This window comes from Neophocaena asiaeorientalis, unplaced genomic scaffold (assembly GCF_003031525.2).
Source record: "Neophocaena asiaeorientalis asiaeorientalis breed wild unplaced genomic scaffold, Neophocaena_asiaeorientalis_V1.1 scaffold232, whole genome shotgun sequence".
Lineage (NCBI taxonomy): Eukaryota > Metazoa > Chordata > Mammalia > Artiodactyla > Phocoenidae > Neophocaena > Neophocaena asiaeorientalis.
In genome coordinates this window covers 662,768-670,074 of record NW_020175672.1, presented here as the reverse complement: position 1 = coordinate 670,074, position 7,307 = coordinate 662,768, and the positions used below count along the sequence as shown (strand labels likewise).

Here is a 7,307-nt window from a genome sequence, read left to right as displayed (position 1 = left end):
TTATATATATATATATATATGCAATGGAATATTATTCAGCCTTTAAAAGGAAGGAAATTCTCCATGCTACACATGAATGAACTTTAAGGACATTATGCTAAGTGAAATAAGTTGGTCACAAAAGGACACATACTGTATGATTCCACTTATATAAGGTTCCTAGAGTAGTGAAATTCATAGAGACAGAAAGCAGAATAGTGGTCACCAGGGGCTGGGGGGAGAAGAGGATAGGGAATTGTTTAGTGGATACGGTTTCTATTTTGCAAGATGAAAAGAGTTCTGGAAACTGGTTGCAAAACAATGTGAATGTACTTAATACACTTAGAATGTAAATTTTATGTTATGTGTATTTTACCACAATTAAAAATAAAAGTAAAAATAAATGGTGTCTGGGAGCAAAAGCCATGGCCTGGACAATAGGAGAAACATTCTTGTCTCATCTCTGCCTCCAAGATCATGATGTGACATCAGAAAAGCCAGTGCCCCTCTGGATCTCAGTCTCCCCAACTATAGGATGGGTAGGGACCAGATTATTGATCCAGTTCAGCTTTAATATTCTATAAGGTAGGAAAACCCTGAGACCTCGTGGATCTTCCTGGATCAGAAGCTGTGACTCTCACCTCAGTAGACCCTAGATTGGGTCCTCATGTAAGTGTAGCCTCTGCAAGAAGCCCTCACCACATTGTGTCTCAGGAGGAAATCGAGAGCTTGGTTTTGTTTTGTTTTTTTCATCTCTGTGTCTTTTTGAAACCTATACACCAAGCCTTTACCGTGTGCCAGGAATACCTCCCTTGCATCACTCTTAGGGCCTTGCTCCTAATAGATATTCTGCAGATGTTGGTTAAATCAAACCGGATTAACAATTCTTATGCCTCTATTCTATTTGCAAGAGCTTTCACATCTATTATCTTATCTCTCCCTCACAAAAGCTCTGCTAGATAAGTCAGAGACTATACTCATTTTACAGATGAGGAAACTGAGCCTAAGAAGACGAAGTGGCAACCACATCAAGTTCTCTTTCTCCTCTGGGATTTCCTCCCTATCCTTCAAGTCTCAGTTCAAGTGATATAAATCAGCCATACCTTGATCACTGATGACAGCATAGCATGAACCAAAAGTTATGATTAGTCAAAAAAAAAAAAAAAGAGCCAGCTCAAAAGTCACCTCCCTTCTTTTCCCACCTCCCTGACTTACCCTGTCTCTCCAGTCTCCTGTTACTCTAAGTACCTTAGAGTACTTATATAACTGAATTATGATTATCCAATAAGTATCTATCTTCCCCATTAGCTCCTGAGTTTATCAAGGACTTCATTTCTTTTTTTTCTGTTTTCTTAATTTTTTGGCCCCATGGCACATCATGTGGAATCTTAGTTCCCCAACCAGGGATCAAACCCACACCCCCTGCATTGGGAGCGTGGAGTCTTAACCACTGGACCACCAGAGAAGTCCCAGGACTTCTTTTCATTTATTTATTTATTTTGCGGTACACAGGCCTCTCACTGTTTTGGACTCTCCCGTTGCGGAGCACAGGCTCCGGACGCGCAGGCTCAGCGGCCATGGCTCACGGGCCCAGCCGCTCCGCGGCATGTGGGATCTTCCCGGACCGGGGCACGAACCCGTGTCCCCTGTATCGGCAGGCGGACTCTCAACCACTGTGCCACCAGGGAAGCCCCTTTTCATTTATCTTTGTATTCTCCCAAGCTAGGACTGTACCCAGTACAGAGATGGTACTCAATAAGAGTAAACGAATGAACGATGAGTGTTCCGTACAGCAGCTTAGCTGTCCTTTCTCTCATAGGGTTTCTGATTACCAACAGCTTTCATTTGGAAAGTGAGAGAATCTTCAAGAGAATCTTCAGTAGAAGTGTACTAAAAGAGTCCGAAATCTCCTGCTCAGAAAAGTTTAGGAATCTGTTAAGTTTAGGCTGTGTTATCAGTGGTGCTCCCTGGTGTCCAAAAATGGCAAGTACAGCTATCACTAAGAGTCTGGCTGTGTACAGAATGAGGAGAGAAAACTTGGCTTGTAACAACTCTTTCCAAGCTAGCTTCACAAAGAGAATCATCTCCCTTTCCAGAATCAGTTCTAGAATCTTACGGCCAATGTTCGTTCATTCAACATCTACCAAGCCGCTGTTTGTAACAACCCAGTTCCTACCCTCAAAGAGCTCGGTTTTTCGGGGAAATATATAGATGAAGAGTAATTAGAACGTGTTGATAATATCTTGAGAGAAATTGGTACAGGGGCAAGTGAAGGAGCACAGAGGAGGAACAAGTCACTGCCTAAAACAGTCAGAGAGGCTGTGCATACGGATTGGGGGAGGAGGACGGGTTCTGGAATTATACTGCCTAGATTCACATCGTGGCTCTGCTGTGTGACTCTGGGCAAACCAAGCTGCTCCTGGAATGTACTAGGGCTGAAGAAAGAGGAATTTCCCAGAGGGAGTATGCCAGATGACCTGGGTACCACCCAGTTTGGAGAAGCTCAAAGAGGCAAAGGTGTCCTGGAGGCAAACAGGACAACTACTGTTCTGCCTGTCTGGGAGGAGGGACCCTCCAGAAGGATTGGGCATGTGCTTGGTCCCCCCTCCCCCCATCCAGTTATTTCCTCAGGAGGAATCAGGAACAATTGGTCCCAGGATGCGACTCAAAAATTTTGTTTCATTTGTCACTTCCCCTGTTTGTTCTTTCTGCTATCTCCTGTATTACCCATCACCTTCTCATTTCATGAAATGAGACATTGGGCTTATCTTTGGGGGTAGCAATAAGGGGAATAATGAGCAGGAGACTCGTATTTCCGCTCAGGCAGGCTGAAAGAGGGAAGGCCAGGGAATCAAGAGGAGAACCAAGACGGCTGAGTCCCTGGAGCCACATGAGAGAAAAAGAACTCAGATTTAGGGTTAGCTTGAAGAGGCTGGGACTGGGACTGAGCAGAAAACCCTGTGGGCCACTGGTGAGCCATAGGAGCTGGAGCTCAGTGAGGACCAGGCTGGGAAGACCCATTTGGAAAACACCAGGGCAGGGGTGAGATCAGTTCAGGGCCTTTCTCCTCCCCCTCTCTGTCTTCATCCTGCTCTTTTAGGGGAACTGAGTCAGCTTTAGCATTTGACCTTGAGAAAGAGGGAAGAATTATCAGGGAGAAAAACTTGAAAACAACATGAGTACATGCAGAAATAAATGTTTATTAATTGTACCCTGGGCAATCTGCTAGACACTCAGCTTGCTTATCTCACTGAATCCTCGCAATCCCACAAAGCACACAGTATTGTCATTCTGATTTTAAAATGAAACTAAATGCCTCTGTTGTATGCTCTTATAGCACTCTGTACTTTTGTATCATTACCTGTTTAAGATTTATCTCCCTTTCTAGTTACTTCAGGATAGGGGCTTGCTTTTGTTTTCACCACTGCGTCATTGGCATGTGACACTATGCTTGGCCCAGAGGTTTTCGATAAATATGTGTTTAAGGAATGAATGAGAGGTCATGTGACTTGTCAAAAGCCACAATGTAAGTGGTACAACCAGGATTTGAATCCTGGACCATCTGGCTCCAGAACCTGTCTCTGATCTCTCTATTCTACCCCCACCAAGTGCTTTCATATATTCTCTCATTTCTAAATGTCCTAGCTCAGTGACCTTTTCTCTCAGCTGCTTGTGAACACAAATGTACACTGCCAAGAACTCACCTATTCAGGGAAAGCAAGTGAGAGAAACAGTCCATCTGGAGTTGTGTCCTCTTCCTACCCTCTTCATCTCACCATCTTCTTCCTCCAAGAAGCCTTTGCAGACAGCCCCACCTGTCTACCTGTCTCCTTCTCCTCTGGCCTTACTGGCCCTTCCTATGCCTGTGCCATAAAAGTGGCTCCAAGTCACCTGGTCTCTGATGCTTCCATACCTATTAGTGCTTTATTAAGGCAATTTTATTCTGCAAATATACTGAAGGCAAATATACTGCAGGCAAGTATATTCTGCAATATACTGAAGGCCTGCCTGTGCCAGGCCCAGTGGTTGGACACAGAGATGAATCAGACACAACCTCAAAGGACTTACACTTAGTGGAGAAAGCAGACATTAGGCACAGATACAATTAACTGGAGCACAAAGCAAGATGACCTAAATGGTATTAAAGAACTATGAGCAATATGTTACATGCATAAACCTTAATTACTTAATGATTATTTTTAAGTGTGTATCATAGAAGGTCACAGCTCAAAAGAATCATCTGGTTCAACTCCTTGCTTTCCGGTGGAGGAGGCTGAGATCCAGAGAAAGGCAAGGCCTCGTCTAAAGTCTCACAAGCCAGTCTGGCTGAGCCAAGACTAGACTTCGGGTCTTCTGAAGCCCAGCCGAGGGCCCTTTCCTCCTCTGCTAGTAGCTTCATATGCAGCAGTCCCATATCCCATCAGACCATGACATCCTCAAGGCCAAGTCAGGTTCTCCCACCTAAGCAAGCTGAACCAGGGTCAGGTATGTCCAAGACCAAGGCCACAGGAAATGCAGTCACCCCAGACTACCAATCCAGCCTTTTGGTCTACTGCACCTATTTTTACCACTATGCTTCTAAAATGATTTTCAAATATTTTTGCAGAAAACTTTTTTTTTAAAAGAGCCTTTTACCCAGAACACTAGTATATAAATCAGATAAAAGTGAACCAATTCCAGTTTAAGGAAAGGAAGGCCAGAGCCCCACTATTTTCCCACCCTCAAGTCCTGGGAAGGGAACTTTAGGAACACAGTTCAAAAACCTTTGTTCTGGGACACAATTTTTTTTTTTAACATCTTTATTGGAGTATAATTGCTTTACAATGGTGTGTTAGTTTCTGCTGTATAACAAAGTGAATCAGCCAAACGTATACATATAACCCCGTATCTCCTCCCTCTTGCATCTCCCTCCCACCCTCCCTATCCCACCCCTCTAGGTGGACACAAAGCACTGAGCTGATCTCCCTGTGCTATGCGGCTGCTTCCCACTAGCTATTTTACATTTAGTAGTGTATATATGTCCATGCCACTCTCTCACTACGTGGGACAATTTTTAATGGTTTCATAGAAGCCATTTTAGTATATGGTACTCCACTGAACCCTGTCTTTAATGGAAACTCACAATCCTTTCTTCATCATCAAATGGCAAACACCAGCCATGTGCTCCCACTGGAGTACGGAGGGGAATCAGATTTTCCCCTTGTCTTTCCTTGTTTCCTCTTCTCCACACAGAGGAGTATGTCCCAAGTGCTGTGGGGAGGGAGGAGAGAGACCCAAACTCTGCCTGGAGAATCTGGGGAAGCTTGAGCAGAAGGATCATGGAGAATGAATTCATCTACTCAATCATTTACCAGCCTGAATCTGATAGACTTTAATATTCTGTTCCACACCATACCCACTAGCTACATGAACCATCAAGCATTTGAAATGTGTCTAGTCAAAATTCAAACGTACTCTAAGTGTAAAACATACACCAGATTTCAGACTTAGTACAAAAAAAGAATGTAGACTATCCTATTCTTTTTGTTTTGTTTTTTTGCGGTACACGGGCCTCTCACTGTTGTGGCCTCTTCCGTTGCGGAGCACAGGCTCCGTACGCGCCGGCTCAGTGGCCATGGCTCACGGGCCCAGCCGCTCCGTGGCATGTGGGATCTTCCCGGACCGGGGCACGAACCCGTGTCCCCTGCTTCGGCAGGCGGACTCTCAACCACTGCGCCACCAGGGAAGCCCCTCCTATTCATTTTTTTTTTTTTTTGGTACACGGGCCTCTCACTGTTGTGGCCTCTTCCGTTGCGGAGCACAGGCTCCGTACGCGCCGGCTCAGTGGCCATGGCTCACGGGCCCAGCCGCTCCGTGGCATGTGGGATCTTCCCGGACCGGGGCACGAACCCGTGTCCCCTGCTTCGGCAGGCGGACTCTCAACCATTGCGCCACCAGGGAAGCCCCTCCTATTCATTTTTATAAGCAATAATTTTATACAGATTACATGCTGAAGTTGAATGATTATATTTTGCATATGTTGGGCTAAGTAAAATATATTATTAAAATTAAATTTTACCTGTTTCTTTTTATTTATTTGCTGCACGGCTGTGGGATCTTAGTTCCCCAACCAGTGATCGAACCCGTGACCCCTGCAATGGAAGGGTGGAGTCCTAATCACTGGACCGCTAGGGAAATCCTTCGTTTTACTTAAAAAAAAAAAATGTCATCACTAGGAAGTTTTAAGTTGCATATGTGGCTTACAATATATTTCTACTAAACAGCACTAGGAGACTACCAAGTGCATGGCAGAGGTGGTGTGTGTGCATGCATGTGTGCGCACGTGCGAGTGTCGTTGGAGGCAGTGGTCCATCACCGCCAGATTGTGAAAGACTGAGTCGATTTCGCCCGGCAGTCAATACAGGAAAGAGGGGGAAAGAATAGAATGCACAAAGACCCAAAGATGTGGGCTGGCACACTGTGTTTTGGGAACTCATTCTTACAGTAGTATGATTTTTAAAAAGAAGAGGAAAAGAAGTATTTGTTGAGTGTTTACTTTGAACCAGGTATTGGCAGCAGGCCTTTTACATCCATTCTCATCTTCACAACTACAGGATGAAGGGGAAGTTATTCTATTTTGCCAAAGACAGAATGGAGGTTCAGAAAGGTTGGACTATTTATTCTCGGAGTTGTTCTTCCTCTTTATCTGGAAAGCCTCTTGGAGACAGGGAGCCTTTCGTTAATGCCTGTTCTCCTCCACAGCACCTAGCACGCAGCTCTGCACGTGGTAGGCACTCAGAAAGTTTGTGATGAACGAAGGATATCCTTTCTCAAGTCAGAGCTCCACGCGCAAGGCCAGGGAGCAGAAGCACCAGAGGGCGCCCACGAGTCCGCCCACCCGCCGGTCCCCAGAGCCCCGGCAAGATTCAGGACTGGGTGCGGCCCTTCTGTCCCAAGCAGTTGAGCGCCCCAGCGAGAAGAGGGTGCGAGGGGAGCCCCACGTCCTGGCTCCGCCCCGCCCCCTCCCCAGAGCCCAGGCGCGCGGAGCCGCCGGGTGCGGAACAACGACACGACATCCTGTTTTTGGGGCCCGCGGCTCCGCCTGCGCCTCTGCTGATCTTGTCTTTCCCCGGGTGCTGACGCCAGCTCTCCTTCCCCCAGTCTCCGCACCCTTCCCAGGGGTCTGGGGCCTTCCCACTGCTGAATCACCGCCACCCCGCACTCCCCCGGGGCTCGGGGCAGAGGTGGGGACTGCCCCGCCGGACCTATTCTGGCCAACCCCCAGCCTGGGCCATCGCTCGATCCCTGGGCTTGACTGAAGGTACCAGGCCTAGGGGCGCCTGTTCACA

At 46.6% G+C, this 7,307-nt stretch overlaps 1 protein-coding gene across 1 annotated transcript in view; it reads left to right on the top strand.

The window, feature by feature from the left end:
- The first annotated feature begins 7,063 nt into the window (after positions 1-7,063).
- The window catches only part of RHOG (ras homolog family member G), a 12,086-nt gene continuing 11,842 nt past the window's right edge, over positions 7,064-7,307 (top strand). The window contains exon 1 of the mRNA XM_024731801.1: positions 7,064-7,279. The gene's annotated coding sequence lies outside the window, so the exon portion shown is untranslated. The remainder of the gene's footprint in view (positions 7,280-7,307) is intronic.